The sequence below is a fragment of the Hibiscus syriacus genome, unplaced genomic scaffold (assembly GCF_006381635.1).
Source record: "Hibiscus syriacus cultivar Baekdansim isolate YM2019G1 unplaced genomic scaffold, ASM638163v2 tig00013680_pilon, whole genome shotgun sequence".
In the NCBI taxonomy this organism is placed as follows: Eukaryota; Viridiplantae; Streptophyta; class Magnoliopsida; order Malvales; family Malvaceae; genus Hibiscus; species Hibiscus syriacus.
Window position 1 is genome coordinate 788735 of NW_024062306.1, and position 20417 is coordinate 809151.

Here is a 20417-nt window from a genome sequence, read left to right on the forward strand (position 1 = left end):
ATTCAAGACGTTTAAATGCTAGGATACAAACTTCTGGGTTAGCTAATCATTTATTTATTTCTCCTAGATATTATATTAGCTTGCAAATGAGTGGTTAAAAATGGCGAAATTATTGTATTTTGCCTACTTATCCTTAATTGCACTCACTTCTCTCTGTTTTGTTTTAACCCATCCCGAGCTTCCAGTTTTCATCATTTCAAAGAATCAGACCAAAGATCAGCTTTTGATGGAGAAATCTGGGTTTGGAAGAGATGACATTTACAGGTCTTTAAGGCCGCCAATTGTTCTTCCCCAGGAACCAAATCTTTCCATGGTTTCGTTTCTCTTAATAAACGTCTCTTGTTACCCTGACAAACCAGCGTTCATCGATGCAGATTCTGGTGAAACTCTCACTTTCTCTGAGTTGAAATCCACTGTCATCAAGCTCTCCCATGCTTTTCTCAATCTGGGTATCAGCAAAAGCGACCGAGTCTTGATCTTTGCACCCAATTCAATCAAGTTCCCTCTTTGTTTATTTTCTGTAACAGCGATTGGTGCCATCGCTACAACTGCAAACCCCATTTATACTGTTAATGAACTCTCGAAACAACTGAAAGATGCCACCCCGAAGCATATTGTCAGTGTCCCTTAATTGTTCGACAAAGTTAAAGATTTCAACATCCCTTTAATCTTCCTTGGTTCTGAAAGGAACCAACAATCGTTTGATGCAAAAAACGCCCTGAAAATCCTTTCTTTTCATGATCTTCTTGATTCAGCGCGGAACGTAACAGAGTTTCCTTCAGTTTCTCGTTCTGTTAATCAGACTGACACGGCGGTGCTTCTTTACTCTTCGGGCACGATAGGTGTCAGTAAGGGTGTTATTTTAACGCATGGGAATTTCATCGCAACATCTCTGATGGTGACAAAGGATCAAGAACTTGCTGGGATATGCACCGGGTTTACTTGTGCGTTTTGCCCATGTTTCATTTGTTCGATTGGCTGTTCTCCTGTACGCACAGCTGCAGATGGGAAACACTTTGGTGTCAATGGCGAAGTTTGATTTTGAGATGTTCTTGAAGAATGCGGAGAAGTATAGGGCAACCAATTTGTGGGTTGTGCCTCCTATTGTGCTTGCTATGGCTAAGCAGGATGTGGTTAGCAAGTTTGATCTGTCCTCATTGAAGCAAATTGGTTCTGGTGCTGCACCTTTGGGCAAAGAAGTTCCCTCAGGCTTTCGTTTTTCAGGTACATTAGTTTTCAAATAATTTGAAAGTAGAAAATCGAATAGTACGACTCGATTCATCTTTTAATAAAAATCTGAACTGAACAGAATACACCCCTACTTCCCATCATGTAAGTTTATGTGGTTTCAGGGCTATGGAATGACTGAAACTTGTGCAATTGTATCGATGGAGAGTGCCGCATTTGGTGCCCCACATACTGGTTCAGATGGAAAGCTTGCTCCATGCGTTGAAGCTCAGATAGTACAGAGAATCTAAAGCCTCTTCCTCCAAATCAATTAGGGGAAATATGGGTTCGAGGGCCTAATACCATCGAAATATTATTTTTTTATAAAACTGTCATTAATGTTATATTTTTTTCTTCTCTTTTGATCATCTATCGTTAAAAAATTAACGGTAATATTGACATTAATTTAGTTTTTGATGATGAGAGAGAAAATGAGATGAAAAGAAGAAGAAGAATGAATCTATGTTGACATTATCGTTAACTTTTTAACGATCGAAGATCCAAATAGAAAAAATTTAACATTAGTGATGATTTATAAAAAAACTATAATAAGTTATGAATAACGATATATTTTATCTTATATTGAATTGGATGATGATATGCACAACTGCACTGTGTATAACAACTTCAAGCTATGCATATCTTATGCAGATCAATAAAATTTATAGGGATAATGTAAAAATTTATTCTTAATATTTATTTAAATAGTGATTTTAATTCTTACTTTGCTATGGAAGCACTTTAGTCTCCAACGATTTATTTTTGTCAAATCCTTCTTGTAATTTGTATTTTTTTTTAGCTTTTATTATAACTGCTGCTGCTTTCTCTCACTCTGCAATTTCCAATTACTATTTTTCGGGTTACTTCAACAACCCAGAGGCATCTAAAATGACTAGATAAAAAGGGTTGGATTCATACAGGACATCTTGGTTACTTCGATGAGAACGGGAATCTATATGTTGTTGACAGAATTAAGGAGTTGATCAAGTACAAAGGTTTCCAGGTAACTTATTTCATTGCATTTTCTGTCAAATCTAAGTTTCAGACTTAGTGTTGCATTTTCTATTAGTTAAGCTTTAGCTTATTGTCAAGTCGAATGCTCGTTCTTATATAACAGTTATCATTGCATTGAAGCTTTTCATTTGCTTTATAAATACACACCAGGTTGCACCAGCAGAGCTTGAAGGGCTCCTCTTATCTCACCCTGAAATATCGGATGCTGTTGTTATCCCGTAAGTTATACCCCAAAACTCAACTGTTTGCATCATCTAAATCTGGGATTACTCGAAGACATGATTTAGAGTTACGAGATTTTGCCACACTACGGATATCCTGATGATGAAGCTGGCGAGGTTCCGGTTGCAGACGTTGTTCGCTCACCGAATAGTTCGCTAACTGAACAAGATGTTTAAAATTTTATCGCTAAACAGGTACAGATATCGGATGAAGGTGTTTCCGATTTATAAGGCCTTGTGTTATTTTTCGCAGGCGGCACCTTTCAAAAGGCTAAGGAAGGTGACATTCATAGACAGTGTCCCAAAGTCAGGGAAAATCCCGAGGAGAGAACTTATAGCCAAAGTACAATCCAAAATGTAAAACTCTATTGGTCATATAACACGAATACAAACTTAAAGCCGTCTTTGTCTAAATTTACAATGAACAACAGATTGTTGCTAAATTATATCACGATTGTCGGGGCAATAAATGTTTCAGCTCCTCAAAAACATCATTGTGTTCTCAAAAAAAGAATGAATAAACCATTTTACGAATGGATATGGAAGATTCACATCATTGCTGAGGCACTTGATGCAGACTACAGCAACGTCAAAAGCAAGAATATTGTAAGATTCATATCATCAGTCGCCTTGTTTCATAGGGTGTAAAAAAAAGCTGCTCGACTTAAATTTTAATTAATAATTATATTAGTTTAGGTTAGTGTGATTTTACTTATTAAAGATTACTTGTAAACTGAAATCATTGAGTTGTCTTAGTGGTAACGATGAGAGTTATTTTTATTAGAAAGTCGGCCAACAGCCAACAAGTGGCCAAGTTGGCCACATTATTTTCAAGAATTAATACACCGAAAGGTGCATGGAAAATTTTTGTTTAAATATTAAATAGGATAATTTAAATTAGTCCTAAACTTTAAGGTATTTACAAGATTAGTCATCAAGCTTCAACTATAAATACCCTATTCCATTTAGCTTCAAAATCATCCCAAAACATTCTAGCTTTCTTCCAATACTAGAGAGAATTTAGAGAGTTTCTTGAAAGTTATTTTCTCCATTTTATCAAGAGAGAATTATCATTTTTTCTCCTTGGTCGATTGAGAGAAGTTGTAATTCCTACTTTCTCATAGTGAAATTCTTCTACCGTTGCCCGTGGTTTTTATCCTATATTATTTAGGGTTTTTCCACGTAAAATTTGTGTCTTCTTTATTTTCATTTTCATTTTATCAAATTATCAGTTGCTATTTTGCTCTATACGATAACTGTCTTCCGCAACAATTGGTATCAGAGCCAGAAGTGTGTAATATCTGCTTATTGTCTTTGTGGTTGCCACCAAAATGTGGATCATCCAACATAAGAAAGTAAGAATGTATTACCCATTCTTTGAAGGTTCCAGAGAACTATTCACGATAGTGAAATAGTGGGAGCTATCTATAATAGAAGTTATGACAACGAATTTTGATATTGAAAAAATCACTGGGAGAAATTTCTCATTATGGAAATTGAAGACGAAGGCTATCCTGAGAAAAGACGGTTGTCTAGCAGCTATCAGTGAAAAGCCGGTAGATTTCACAGATGACAACAAATGGATTAAATGGACAGAAATGTTATGGCAAACTTTCATCTAGCATTAGTAGATGAAGTATTGTCAAGCATCAAGGAGAAGAAGACAACTAAGGAGATATAGAATCATCTCACCAAACTGTACGAGGCAACATCGATGCACAATAAAATTTTTCTTAAGAGAAAATTATACACTCTCCGTATGCCATAATCTACTTCAGTGACGGAGCACTTAAATACACTGAACACTTTATTTTCTCAGCTTACATCCTTAAGCTGTAAAATAGGAGAACAAGAACGTGTTGAACTTCTACTTCAAAGTCTATCGAATTTGTATGATCAACTCGTCATCAACTTGAGAAACAATAATGTCACCAGTCTAGTCTTCGATGACGTTGTAGCTGTTGTTCTACAAGAAAAAAAATCGGCGCAAGAACAAGGAAGACAGACAAGTAAATCTTCAACAAGCAGAAGCATTGACAACGATGACAACGATGAAAGGGAGATCAACAGAACGTGGCCAAAGCAGCAGTCACAAATGTGGTAGATCGAAGTCGAGGAGCAAGAAGAATTTAGAGTGTTACAACTGTGGAAAAGAGGGTCACTTGAAGAAAGATTGTTGGAGTCTAAATAAAAACTCCAATCCACAAGGCAATACCGTAAACACTTCAGATGATGGAGATGCTCTATGTTGTGAAGCGTCAACCACCGTGGAAGGCAGAAAAAGATTTGCAGATATATGGCTCATTGATTCGGGAGCAACATATCACATGATCTCAAGAAGAGAATGGTTCATCATTATGAACCTGTCTCAAGAGGATCTGTGTATAGTTACAATTATTATGCCTTAGATATCGTTGGTGTGGGAACCATCAAATTGAAGATGTATGATGGAACAATTAAAGTTATTCGAGATGTGCGACACGTGAAAGACCTGAAGAAAAATTTATTATCCTACGAATTGTTGGATAATAATGCAAGTAAGATTGAAACACAAAAAGGAATCATGAAGGTGTTCTGTGGAGTGCTTGTAGTGTTGAAAGGCGAAAATATAGCAGCAAACTTGTATATGTTGAAGGGAGAAACTTTGATAGAAGCAGAAGTCTCTGTTGCTTCATATAGTTCAGATTCTGCAATGCTATGGAATCAAAAACTTGGACACATGTCAGAACAAGGAATGAAAGTCCTTATGGAGCAAAAGCTACTTTCAGGCTTAACAAAGGTATCACTTACTTTGTGCGAGCATTGCATACCAAGTAAGCAACGTCGGTTGAAATTCAACACATCAAATTCTAGAGGCAAAAGTGTTCTAGAATTGGTTCACTCGGACGTATGACAAACACCAGTTACATCCCTAGGCAGAACAAAATATTTTGTCTCATTTATTGATGACTACTCCAGGAGATGTTGGGTATACCCTATTAAGAAGAAGTCAGATGTGTTTTCCACTTTCAAAAACTTCAAAGCGGGGTGGAACTTGATTCTGAAAATAAGATCAAGTGTTTCAGAACAGATAATGGAGGAGAATACACAAGCGAAGAATTTGATGACTTTTGCAGGAAATAATGCATCAAAAGACAGTTCACAGTGGTGAACACTCCTCAACAAAATGGAGTGGCAGAGCGGATGAACAGAAATTTGTTAGAAAGAACAAGAGCAATGTTGAGAGATGCAGACCTAGAAAAATCATTCTGGGCAGAAGCAGTCAATACCACCTGTTATTTGGTGAATTGAGCTCCATCAACTACAATAGAGCTGAAGACACCAATGGAGATGTGGACTGGTAAATCAGCTGATTATTCAAACTTCCATGCATTTGAAGTATTGTGTACGTGATGTACAACTCCCAAGAAATTTCAAAGTTGGATCCAAAATCCAGGAAATGCAAATTCTTGGGGTATGCTGATGGAGTAAAGATGTATCTCTTGTGGGATCTCACAGCCCACAAAGTGATCATTAACAGAGATGTTATCTTTGTAGAAGATAAACTACTAAGAAAAGAATACGATGATAGCGCTGAAGAGTCAGAGACTACACAGATATATGTGGAAAAGGAGTTTGAACAAGGAGATTCTTCTGAAGCAGAACTAGCACATGATGAACAAGAACCAGAGAGTTCTGAAGCTCCAATAACTCGTCAATCAGATCGTGTGAGAAGACGTCCCAATTGGTACTCAGATTATGTTATAGAAGGTAATATTGCATACTGCCTTTTAACAGAGGACGGTGAGCCATCAACATACTAGGAGGCAATAAACAGCTCAAATGATTCACTGTGAATGATGGCGATGCAAGAAGAAATTGAAGCCCTTCATAAAAATAATACATGGGACCTTGTGCCACTACCATAAGGAAGGAAGCCAATTGATAACAAATGGGTCTTCAAAATCAAGCGAAATTGTGACGATCAAGTTGAGAGGTATTGTGCATAACTGGTGGTTAAAGGATATGCTCAAAAAGAAGGTATTGATTTCAATGAAATCTTTTATCATGTGGTTCGACTAACAACAGTTTGAGTAGTTTTGGCAATGTGTGCTATAATGAACTTACATCTAGAGCAGCTAGATGTTAAAACAGCTTTTCTTCATGGAAATCTTGAAGAAGAGATTTACATGCTCCAGCCTGAAGGTTTTGAAGAAGACGAAAAGAAGAACTTGGTTTGCAGGTTGAACAAATCTATGTACGATCTAAAGCAGGAGCCGAGATATTGGTATAAGAGATTTGATTCCTTAATTATTTGCCTTGGATACAACAGACTTAATGCAGACCCTTGTGTTTATTTCAAGAGGTCTGGTGATAACGATTTTGTTATATTACTGTTGTATGTGGATGACATGTTGGTTACAGGACCCAACAAAGATCATATTGAAGATTTGAAGGCACAACTGGCTAGGGAATTTGAAATGAAGGACTTGGGATCAGCAAACAAGATTTTAGAGATGCAAATTCACCGAGACAAAAGTAATAGGAAGATTTGGCTTTCACAAAAGAATTACTTGAAGAAGATCTTGTCACGATTCAACATGCAAGATTGTAAGCCAATTTCTACCCCTCTTTCTATTAACTTCAAATTATCCTCCAGTATGAGTCCTAGCAGTGAAGAAAAGAGGATGGGGATGTCTCGAGTACCGTATGCATCGGCAGTATAAAGTTTAATGTTCGCTGTGATATGCACAAGACCAGACATTGCACAAGCAGTGGGAGTGGTTAGTCGATACATGGCAAATCCAGGCAAAAAGCATTGGAATACAGTAAAGATGATCCTGAGATACATCAAAGGGACCTCAAATATTGCATTATGTTATGGAGGATCAAACTTATTAATCAATGGGTATGTAGATTCTGACTATGCAGGGGATTTGGATAAAAGCAAATCTACTACAAGATATGTGTTCAAAGTTGTTGGTGGAGCTGTAAGCTGGGTTTCAAAATTGCAGTCAGTTGTGGCTACGTCAACAACAGAAGCAGAATATGTAGCAGCTACACAAGCCAGTAAAGAAGCAATTTGGTTGAAGATACTATTGGAGGAGCTTGAGCACAATCAAGAGTATGTCTCTCTGTTTTGTGACAGTCAAAGCGCCTTGCATCTAACAAGGAATCCAGCATTTCATTCAAGAACAAAACACATACGAGTTCAGTAACACTTCATTCGTTAAAAGGTGGAAGAAGGGACGGTAGATATGCAGAAGATCCATACCAAAGACAACATAGCAGATTTCATGACAAAGGCAATCAATGTTGATAAATTTACTTGGTGTCGATCCTCTTATGGCCTGGCAGAGACGTAAGCAACATGATGGTACAAGGTAGAAAGAATGGTATGAAGATATGATTGTTTCAATCAAATCTTCAAGTGAGAGATTATTGGAAAGTCGGCCAACATCCAACAAGTGGCCAAGTTGGCCACATTATTTTCAATAATTAATGCACCGAAAGGTGCATGGAAATTTTTTGTTTAAATATTAAATGGGATAATTCAATTTAGTCCTAAACTTTAGGGTATTTACAAGATTAGTCATCAAGCTTCAACAATAAATACTCTATCCCATTTAGCTTCAAAATCATCCCAAAACATTCTAGCTTTCTTCCAATACTAGAGAGAATTTAGAGAGTTTCTTGAGAGTTGTTTTCTCCTTTTTATCAAGAGAGAATTATCATTTTTTTCTCCTTGGTCGATCGAGAGAAGTTGTAATTCCTATTTTATCATAGTGAAATTCTTCTATCGTTGCCCGTGGTTTTTACCCTATATTATTTAGGGGTTTTCCACGTAAAATTTGTGTCTTCTTTATTTTCATTTTTATTTTATCAAATTATCAGTTGCGATTTTTCTCTATCCGATAGCCGTCTTCCGCAACAATTTTCCCTAAAGATCTCGAGTTGTAATAGTAACGTCTACAGCGTGTTAGTGTTGAAATTTATTTTTGTTTAAAAATATTTGAAAATTTGAAAATTAAAAAATATTTAAAATTTTAAAATAATATATAAAAAGTTAAACTTTAAAGAGTAAAAAAAGCTCATAATAGAAATAAAAAAATCAACTAACTATATATAACTTCATTTATTTATATATAAAAAACTTTATTTAACTAGAGTTATTTTTTTGAACAATTAACTAGATACTAGAGTTATTGTATTTGTATAACTATATATATATATAGAGAGAGAGAGAGAAAATAACCTCAGTGACCAAAAATGCCTTATAATATACGATTTTAACCATTTTTTTTGGATTTGCCAAAATGACCAACTAAATCGCAATGCGATCGATAATTCGCAACGCAATCTCTGGTATCGCAAATCAGTTTCCAGATTCGCAACGCGATTCTGACTATCGCATTGCGATTTCCCAAATTCGCGTTGCGATTATCCTAATTCGCAATGCGAATACGTAAATCGCAACGCGATTACGTAAATCGCAATGCGAATTAGGAAAATCGCAATGCGAATACGTAAATCGCAATGCGAATCTGACTATCGCAATGCGATTTACATAGCGCCATTCGTATTAACACGTATTTTTTTTTCAAATTCCAAACACGAATTTCTTAATATATCGGAAACTGAACCGTCCACAGTAATTGCAACTCATAACCTCAAACCTAAAATCACAACACTCAGTCCCATCTCCATCTCATAATCTCAAACCTAAAATCGCAACTCATAACCTCATAACCTCAAACCTAAAATCCCCATCTCCGAAGATTTCCGTCCCCATCGCCGGCGAAATCCCTCACAACCATTCACGGTCAGAAATCTCTCACAATCATTCAGAAATGGAAAATCAACCTCCGAGGGTTAGTTTTTTTAATTATTTTTATTTTGAAATTTTTGCATTATTTTAGGTTTTTCATATATTGATGATAAGTTTACATGTAATTTCAATAATAGATTAACCATTTCACTTAGATTTCTTATTAAATTCATTCGATTGCTGCCAATATTGCTAAACTGTTTAGTCTTTAACCCTGTGAAGTTAGTATTTGTCTTTGTTTTGTCTTTTGGTTAAAGTAATACAGAAGAAGAATAGTTTCGAGAATGACTATCGCAACGCGAAAATGAAAATCGCAACGCGAAACCAAAATCGCATTGCGATTTTCATTTCGCGTTGCGATTCTCTCGTTGCGATTTTCATTTCGCGTTGCGATAGTCATTTCCGCGTTGCGATTTTCATTTCAACCAAAAGACAAAACAGTGTTGCAAATTTTAGTTTCAAGAATAAACTACTATTTATGTTTATTATTTTTTGTATATCTTCACAGTGTAGTTTTTGGTATATCTAACTTGGTATGTTTATTGTTTTTGTAGAAATTTTTTTTCGGCTTCATTGACATTAAGGAATAAAGTTAGCCTAGCCACTACAATTGCTTCGAAGCTTTCACCTGCACAAAGAAAATTGTTTGAGGAAACCTGCTTCGGGCCATGGCTGAGAGTACAGAATCCGGGTGGAGATGCTAATTTGACCCATTTGTGGCTTCAGACCATGACTAACGATCTACCCGACAGTATACAACGTGGTGAGGAAGAGATATGGTTTCATTTTCCACCGGCGTATACTTGTTTTGGGCGGAAGGAGTTCTACTTAATCACTGGTCTACGATTCAGACACGATGATGTAGGCCGGTACACTCGTCATATCACCCGCCCATCATGGTTATCTAGGGTTTTTCCTGATGAGTCAATAGAGAAGCCGAACTTACACGTCGACGACCTGAAGAAATTATTTAATAAGAAAGATGGTTTTACTCGGATGAATGACGTCGATGTTGTCCGAGTATGCCTTCTACTACTTTTGTATGCCGGCTTTTTAGGCAGAGAGGCCAGACAACCTATTCCTCAGGAGCTAATATTATTGGTAGAGGACCTAAATGCATGGAATCTATTTCCGTGGGGTTCGTATATATGGAAAGCTACCTGGACTAAGTTGTCGTCTGCCTTTGATGACCGCAAAAGTTTGCGTGGCGATGGGTCGAAATACACTTTGTCAGGCTTTGTTTGGGCCTTTAAGGTAAGAATTTTTATATAATATTTTCAAAATTATAATTAATTATTTAACAATTACTAATGTTTGTTATTATATTGTTTGTAGATTTGGATATTCGAGGCTTTCCCCAGCATGCGGACATATGCATTAAAAACCTCAAATGATATTCCTAGGGCTATTTCCTGGAAGAGGAAACGTCTGTTGGATTGGGAAGACTTAATACCATATGCGACAATAAATAATGTAAGTTAACACAAATACTATCATATATAAACAAGTTATTAATAGTAGACGTTTAACTTTGTTTGAGTTTTTATATTTTTAGGAGGCCAACACTCCATTAATGAGACTGACACCCACGGAGGCTGAGCTTGCCACTGATTGGTGGCAAGCTAGTCAGCGTTTTCTTGATGGCACGAATGATGAGCAGCCTCCACTTCCTCCACTTTGAGAGCCATCACCTCACCCAGAGCCATCACCTGATTGACCCGACTATACACCTCTACAACGAGAGCCATCACCTATCCCGTCACATCATCGAGCCTCTTCTCCACCATCACCTCATGATAGGCGACCGACAAAGATGTCACGACTTCTATCTCCATGTTCTCCACCTCCACGGGATGAGTCAAGGGAGTTACGTGATGAGATCAATGCCTTGCGTGAGGAGATCGGTACTATATGCGATAACGATGGTGCATGACATGTAGAGGTGTCTACTTTACGTGGTGAGGTTGCCGCTCTACGTGAGATGGTAGTATCGTTGCAGAATGAGGTTCATACTCTACGCAACGAGGTAAGTTTAAGATTTTCCATATTTAACTTGATGATAAATTTACTCGTAATTTCACTTAGATTAACCATTTCACTTAGATTGCTTAGTAAATTTATTCGGTTGCTGTCAATACTGCTAAACAGTTTATTAACACTGTGAAGTTAGTATTTGTCTTTTGGTTGAAGTAAATTTATTAGGTTGCTGCCAATTCTGCTAAATTATGTATTCTTTAACACTGTGAAGTTAGTATTTGTCTTTGTTTTGTCTTTTGGTTGAAAGTAAATTTGTTCGGTTGCTGCCAATTCTGCTAAACTGTGTATTCTTTAACACCGTGAAGTTAGTATTTGTCTTTGTTTTGTCTTTTGGTTGAAAGTAAATTTGTTTGTTTGCTGCCAATTCTGCTAAACTGTGTATTCTTTAATACTCTGAAGTTAGTATTTGTCTTCGTTTTGTCTTTTGGTTGAAGTAATGCAATCCATTCAAGTTTCAATTTGTAGAAGAAGAAGAAATAGTTTATTCTTGAAACTATATTTTAGCAACACTGTTTTGTCTTTTGGTTGAAATGAAAATCGCAACGAGAGAATGAAAATCGCAACGCGAAATAAAAATCGCAACGAGAGAATCGCAATGCGAAATTAAAATCGCAACGCGATTATAGTTTCGCTTTGCGATTTTTGGTTTCGCGTTGAGATTTTTATTTCGCGTTGCGATTTTCATTCTCTCGTTGCGATTTTCATTTCGCGTTGCGATAGTCATTTTTCACGTTGCGATTTTAAGTTCCAGAAACTATTCTTCTTCTGTAAATTGAAACTTGAATGAATTGCATTACTTCAACCAATAGACAAAGACAAATACTAAGTTGACAGTGTTGCAAGTTTGAAACATATTTTCCTTTGTTATCTGATGCATCTTGTGAACTATGATAGAATAATAACTTGGGTGAATTCAATGCAAGTTTGAAACATATTTGTCTTTGTTTTCACTGTTTAAATATCATGTCTGTTTATTTACTGATTTTTGTATTTAATTATTTAGCGGCCCGATAAGGTGGATGTTTTACGTCGGGTTTTTCTTGCACGACAGAGTTCACGCATCAGACGGCGTGCACGTGCTATTAAGTCTCCATACACCCCAATAGTGCGAAGACACCGCAAGAAGAAGCCCGACTCGCCTGTCATCCCTCAAGAGTCCACTCCTATCATTGAAGAGGCCCCTATCATTCCTTTAGAGTCCCCTCCCACCGTTCAAGAGGCCACTGTCATCGTTGAAGAGGTTCTTCCCACCATTCAAGAGCCCGATTCACATGGCGTCATATGTAAGATTCTTGAGAAATCCTTTGACGTGCCGGACATGATGGATTCAAGTTGGCTCTCGTATGAGTTACCGGCCAGTACCATACCGGTATCTGAAGTGGAGAGGAGACAACTACCGGACACAATTCTGGATAACACCCTTTGGGCTAAGACCGCAGTTGATTTTTATCTATATGAGCGGAGCCATGGGTGTTTCGCTGACATATGCAAGCTCAACGATGATATCTATTTGTTGCTTGATCGGTCTTGGTGGGGCGTATTATTAGGGGTCGAAGACAATGGCTATTTCGATGGAGGGGTAAGTCTTATATTTTTCTTATATTTCAATTTATTTTTTTTTAAATTTATGTAAGTTACTAATATATGTCTTTTTTTGTAAAACAATATATCAATGCGTGGGTGTCACGTCTTCTAATAATTAGGAAACTTAAGGAAAATAAAAGAAATACACGATATACAATTATGCCGACGACTTTTAACGCTGTTCACTTGAAGAATCAACGAGATGAATCATTTGCGTTGGGCAATGGACAAGCTAAACTTTATCCTGCATGGTGGGAGGTCGATAAGGTTAGTATTTATTTTAGATTGAGTTTAAAGGTATTCATAAATAAGTGCGCAAATGAATGAATTATTACTTATGATTGCAGGTGTTTATCCCTGTTTTGGAACGTAAACATTGGCTTCTCGTCGAGCTTCAGCTCCCATCCCTTAAGGCAATAGTATATGACAGCATGATAAATTACATATCATTGGTTGATTTAAGAGATATTATTAAGGGATGGAGCTCTCATTTGGCTAAATTCTTGGATGCGATAAATTATTGGACTCGTTATGGAAACAAGAAGCCAAAGAAGCTCAATATTACAGTTAGCAGAGACGAGACCGCACCACAACAAACGAAAGGACCCAGAGGGGATTGTGGTCCTCTTGTATGCTTGGCGTTGGAGCGTTTGAACACAGGAAGTATAAAGTATCTACCTCCAACCGATAGAGATAGAGCTGCAATAGGCTTGTGGTTTCAGCATTATATGGCTAGATCGATATATACGAGGTGCTGCCTACCTGCATCCGCGTTATAAAAATGTCTATAAACAATTGGTAAGTTTATAGGCTTGTGGTTTGAAAATGTTTGGTTAAGTACCTAGAATTCAATAATTTGTTGTTTGTAGGTTTTAGATGTGTAGAAAGTGTTGTTTGAGCAAATGTTTGGTTTCTTCAGGTTAATCTCAGAAGTGAGCTGCGTGAAAATGATGTATGGCTACAAAAGTTGATTCAATAGTAGATGAGGAAATAAGAATTATTGCTTATTTTTTGATTGTTTAATTGATTTGTAAAAGATGATTTGTTTAATTGATGTGAACATAATTCTTATTTGTGCTTGTTTAATTGATTGAAATGTAATGGTTGATTTTGTTGATTTCAATCTGCATTATGTTGAAGGCAAAAATGACTATCGTAATGCGAAATGAAAATCGCAACGAGAGAATCGCAACGCGAAATGAAAATCGCAATGCGAAACTAAAATCGCAACGCGAAACTAAATTCGCGTTGCGATTTTCATTTCTCTTTGCGATTCCCTCGTTGCGATTCTCTCGTTGCGATTTTCATTTCGCATTGCGATTCTCTCGTTGCGATTTTCATTTCGCATTGCGATAGTCATTTCCGCGTTGCGATAGACATTAAGATGATTGCGAACGTCATTTTCGTGTTGCAATAGTCAAATGAATGCCTAATAAGTGATAACAACTGAACAGATCATAGCAATTTTCAAACTCAAGTTACTAATACATGCCTAACTGAAAATGTTAAAAGTTCATACATAAAATCCACATAATACAACGTTTGCATTTAAAAATCACCTAAGTTAACAGTCCCAAAAGGTGAAGCCGATTGTGATTGGGATTTTAAAGATGATTGCGATTTTGATTGCCTTTTGCTTGACACCATATGAGCTTTGGATTTTGATGAGGATCCATATTTTGGTAGAGGAAAAGATGATTGTGATGGCACTGGTGATCCACATGTCAACCTTGTATGACCACTTTCCCTGCACCGACTACATGTCGATCTCTTCTTCTCTTCACCCTTAGACGGTATACGATCGTGACTTTTTGGTTGACCAGGTAGCCTTCTGTCCAGAGCTGGTGGAAAAACTGTTTGTAAGTCATCTGGTATGTCCCACTCAGAAGGATGTGGAATAGGGTAGACAATCTCGCCATAAGTTTGTCGATATACTTCTGTAGTGTAGCAATCCATAGCGTATGCGCTTGAATCATCTTGGTTTAGATGAAGAGAAACTTTTATAACATGGCCACACGGATAACCAGATGTTTGCCATTTCATACAACTACACGTCTTTGCATTTAGATCGACAAGCCCATTTAAGTTATTATTCAGTACTTCAAACAAAGTGTTTGAACATGGTTCAACTCTCCATGACGTTGACTTCACAACACGTTTCGTTATCTTTTTTTCTGTCCATGGTGTAACACGATGTTCCAATGTTCCTGTAAATTTAAATAAATAATACTTAGTAAAATATATGATAAGTTACGAATTTAAAGAAATAATACATGCATGGTTTCTTTTCTTGTAGTACCATTGTTGAATAGAGGCTTGAAAAAACTCCATTAACATAGTAATGGGTAATTTACGGGAATGACGACTTAGAGCGTTGATTGATTCTGCACTATTAGACGTCATGAAACCATATATTGCTCCAAGTTGATGTACTCTTGAACATCTTTCAAACCCGACATCTTCTAGTGTTTGAGCACACTGAGGCAAAACACGTCTTAAACACTTTATATGCTTATTAAAATCCACTTCCCGATAAGTTTTTACAGCCTTCCAGTATGTCCATTTGTGATTTTTTATACCAGCAGACCTTGATTTTAGATTTCTATACAAATGAACACCACAAAGTCCATGAAAAGCATCTGGGAAACACCTTCTAACAGCGTTGTCAATTGAGTTTGCCCTGTCGGATATGATTGTCAGATTGCTAATAGGACCTATACAATCCCTAAGATGCCCCATAAACCATGTCCATGAATTAGAGGTTTCATATTTTTCAACCCCGTAAGCTATTGGCAGTATCCCATTGTTAGCATCCATGGCTACTGCTAATAAGTTTACTCCAAGGTATCGACCTTTTAAATGTGCTCCGTCAACTATAATAAATGGGTGCATGCAATTAATAAACGAACGAATCTACAAAATCATATACACAAGAAATATAATCATTTAAATGTGAAATGCATGTAACTAACAAAAATGAGTCAACAAAATTATATTGATTTACTAACCGCAGCACCAATGGCGATAAACAGCAACTCAAAGCGTCCATCTCTATCTGTTTTGATATGAGTTACCGACCCAGGATTTTTCAGCTTTAAATTGTGACAATAAGCCGGCAGTTGGGAAAACTATGCTTCTGGCGACCCCCTCAACAATTCCAAGGTATAACATTTGGATCTCCAAGCTTGAGAATATGATATACTAATCTTGAACCGAGCATTCATATCAGTCATAATTTCATGTCCCCGATATACCCTACCATTCAAAAACATTAACTCAGCCAGAAAACCACCCAACACCTTTTTGTTTACCTGTTTATGGTGAGGAAAAACTTGGGTTCTTGAACATGTATGTTTATCAATAAAAGTTCTAACTTGAAACATTTCGCAATCTTTTATCCTCTTTGCAATCATACGCCACATACAGTTTTTGTCAATCATACACCTTGTTTCGAAACGATCTTTGCTTGATTTGTTAACTTTTAGTTGATAGCCATCTTGCACACATTTCGTATACAAAGCTATCTTCAGGTCTTCCTTTGTATAAAAAAAATCATCTTTCTTGATACGAATAATTTTTGTGTGACAATCAACTACTATCTTTACCAACTCTTCTTCCGGTATCTGAAGTATTTCTGGCATATTCCAGTTATACTCCCGTGTCATTTTCTTCGGTGACTTTTCTTTGGGGATTTCTTCTTCTTCTTTTTCTTCTTCAGTGTTATATGAATTACATAATGGATGTTCAACATGTTTATTTAGAGTCGTAACTTCCTCCTCATTATCATCAACAACATCTTCCTCGACAACGGCTGTTTCATCATCAAAATTCGGGTATTGACCAATATCAAAATCATTACACGCGGGGTCTGTTTCTTCTTCTGAAAAATCATCAAAATCTGAGTATTGACCAAGATCAAAGTCTGGGTATTGACCAAGATCAAATTTCGAATACTGACTAGTACTCACAATTTTTTTTGTTGGCTCATCATCGTCTAACTGATCAATATGAAAACCGGAATTTGGTACTGAAAGTTGATTGGGATTTGGATTAGGGAAAGGTTGTGGGTTTTGAGATTGTGTTTGGTATTGGAAATGTGGTGAAACAATATTTGCTTGGTGATGAAATTGTGGTGGAACCATTAAATTTTGAGCACCATAAACTGGGGTTGAAAAACTTAGTTGATTACTACCCGCTACTGACCTAACTTCACTACTTCTAGGTTCAACAACATACAATGTAACATCATCACTTGAAATACTAATGTAAGTAATGAATCGTTCAACATCTTAATTGTCGATTAACAAATAAACTTTACCATTTCTCTGATAAGATAGCCTAAATCCACTTAGGGGCTCTAAATTCAATTTATTTGCAACACGTAACATTAGAGTTTCATAAGTTAACTTTTTTAATGACAGTTTTAGTTGAAGATTCATGGGTAAAGGCATATATTGTAAAACACCATGAACATTCTCCCATGACCCTCCAAAACACAAATCTATCCAAACATGATCAACATTAGATGATTTCATTATTGTAAATTAATTTACTAAACAAACGAGCTGCGAAACTAAAACCTGTTGCCGGATGGGGAAGGATGTCGTTGGATATAGGAACGGTTGTCGCCGGAGAGAGTGATAGATGGAGATGGTATGAGTTGCGATTTAGGGATTTAGGTTATGAGTTGTTGCTGCTGCGTATTTATATACCCAAAACATTTGTGTTGCGAAATTAAAACCTGTTGCGAATTCAGAAATCGAGTTGCGAATTTGAAATTCAGTATTGCGATAGTCAGAATCTCGTTGCGATTACGTAAATCGCAATACGATTACGTAAATCGAAGTGCGAATTAGGAAAATCGCAATGCGATTACGTATTCGCAATGCGATTTACGTAATCGCAACGCGATTTACGTAATCGCATTGCGATTTACGTAATCGCAACGCGAATTTGGGAAATCGCAATGCGATAGTCAAAATCGCGTTGCGAATCTGGAAACTGATTTGCGATACCGGAGATCGCGTTGCGAATTATCGATCGCATTGCGATTTAGTTGGTCATTTTGGCAAAACCAAAAAAAGTTGGTTAAAATCGTATATTATAAGGCATTTTTGGTCACTGAGGTTATTTTCTCATATATATATATATATATAATTAAATTTCTATGATTTTCATAATTTAACGTCTGACTATAATAAAATTTCTTTTTTCTTCAAGTGGTTTTTCCCATTATATTTTTTTAACGTAATTCTATCTATTTTTATTACTTTATTATAGTTTACTCATAGTTAACTATAACAATAATTCTTTCTCCTGAGCAATTTCTAAGTTGATATAAGATTCAACACAAATATTAAGGCTTAATCTGGGTTCATTAACCAAAATAAAATCAAATCAAATCTTTCTTAAAGATACTAGGCGTATATTGCATGTTTAAAAAAAGGGGAAAATGCTTAAGTGATTTAATTGTTTCAATACCTTAATAGAGTAATTAAACTGAATTTTTAAAAAAAGTCAAATGACTTCCCATTGAATTTACCCTAAAGTTTGAATTTGGGATGTTGTTGAGGAATGTGAAGAAGTACAGAGCAACTCATTTTTGGCTTGTGCCTCCTATTGTGCTTGCTATGGCTAAGCAGAATGTGGTTGACAAGTTTGATCTTTCCTTATTGAAGCAAATTGGTTCTGGTGCTGCCCCTTTGGGAAAGGACTTGATGGAAGATTGCTCGAAGAAGTTTCCTCAAGCTGCTGTTATTCAGCTAAAATTAGCTTTCAAATAAACTGCAAGTTGATAAGGTCCATTGTATACATAAAAATGTTGCAGCGAATATCGATATTGTAATCGTGAAACGATGTTCAGATTTTGGAAAGCTGCCTTCTCGTCATCTATGTTGCACAGGGACGGCAGAGGAAGGTCGTCCCCAAAATGTCCCCAGCGAGCACCGAAACGTCCCCGTATCGTTCGATCTTACCCTGCCACCGTGGCACATCCTCGATCAGGGTTTTCAAAAACGGTCCGCGATCGCGATTTCGGCCGCGATATAGTGGTTTCGCCGCTGTCCGAGTTACCCGCGACGGCCGCAATCACCGTAAATCCGAAATAATCGAAACTGCGACCGCGATTTAAAACTCTGTTCTCCGTACGTACCCCGGCCGTCCCCGTGCCAGGAACGTTTCGGGTACTTAAACGTCCTTCCTCTGCCGTCCCCTTGCAACATAGCTCGTCATCAAGCTTTCTATGGTTTCAGGGATATGGAATGACTGAAACTTGTGCGATTATCTCGATGGACAGTCCCGTAGCTGGTGTCTGACATACCGGTTCAGCCGGAAAGCTTGCTGTATGCATTGAAGCTCAGATAGTCTGTACAGAGAACCCAAAGCCACTTCCTCCAAATCAATTAGGGGAAATATGGGTCCGAGGGCCTAATATGATGCAAGGTAATGCTATTTGCTTGTTCTTTCCAGAGGAAGATAAAAGAAGATTGATTCTTTGCAATACGCAATTTCCAATAACTATTTTTCAGGTTACTTCAACAATCCAGAAGCAACTAAACTGACAATAGATGAAAAGGGTTAGCTACATACGGGAGATCTCGGATACTTGACGGGAATCTCTATGTTGTTGATAGAATTAAGGAGTTGATCAAGTATAAAGGTTTCCAGGTAACTTATTTCATTGACTCTTCGGTAGAATAGAAGGTTCCTATACTGCAGTGTTCTGGTTTTCATTTGCTTTATAAATACACACCAGGTTGCACCAGCAGAGCTTGAAGGGCTACTTTTGTCTCACCCTGAAATACTGGATGCTGTTGTTATCCCCCAAGTTAAATGAAGTTCTGCCTTGTAAGCACATCATTGAGAATTAAAACTTTTCACCACACTACAGATATCCCGACGCTGAAGCCGGGGAGGTCCCGGTCGCATAGTCGTGAAACAGGTATAACATCCAAATAAACTGATAACCGAGTGACCTTTATCTTTTTCTCATTCCTGATTGTTAATGGATGATTTATCTTGAAATAGTAAGACCTTGACATTATTTGTTTGCCTTGAAGGTGGCACCTTACAAAAAGCTAAGGAAGGTGTCATTCATAAGCAGTGTCCCAAAGTCAGTTTCAGGGAAAATACTGAGGAGAGAACTTATAGCCAAAGTACGATCCAAAATGCAAAACTCTATTGGTCATATAACACGAATACAAACTTAAAGCTGTCTTTGTCTAAATTTTAACAATTTTATTGGGATATAATTACAATGAACAGCAGATTGTTGCTAAATTATCATTGATGGTGCCAATAAATGTTTTAGCTCCCTCATAAACATCATTGTTTTGAGCCTTTTTTTTTCTATGAATGGATATGGAAGTTGTGCACTCATTGCTGAGACTCTTGGTGCACATTACCGCATAGTCCAAAGCAAACTATATGTTGACGCCATGATTGTAAGATTTCAAATTATGGCTTTGGTCCCTCTATTATGCTCAAAATTGAGATCTGACCCTTGTAAGTTTGGTATAATTGGATCC

At 37.0% G+C, this 20417-nt stretch overlaps 1 pseudogene; it reads left to right on the plus strand.

The window, feature by feature from the left end:
* Nucleotides 1-149: 149 nt before the first annotated feature.
* Nucleotides 150-20133, plus strand: LOC120206332 (annotated as a pseudogene).
* Nucleotides 20134-20417: the final 284 nt, after the last annotated feature.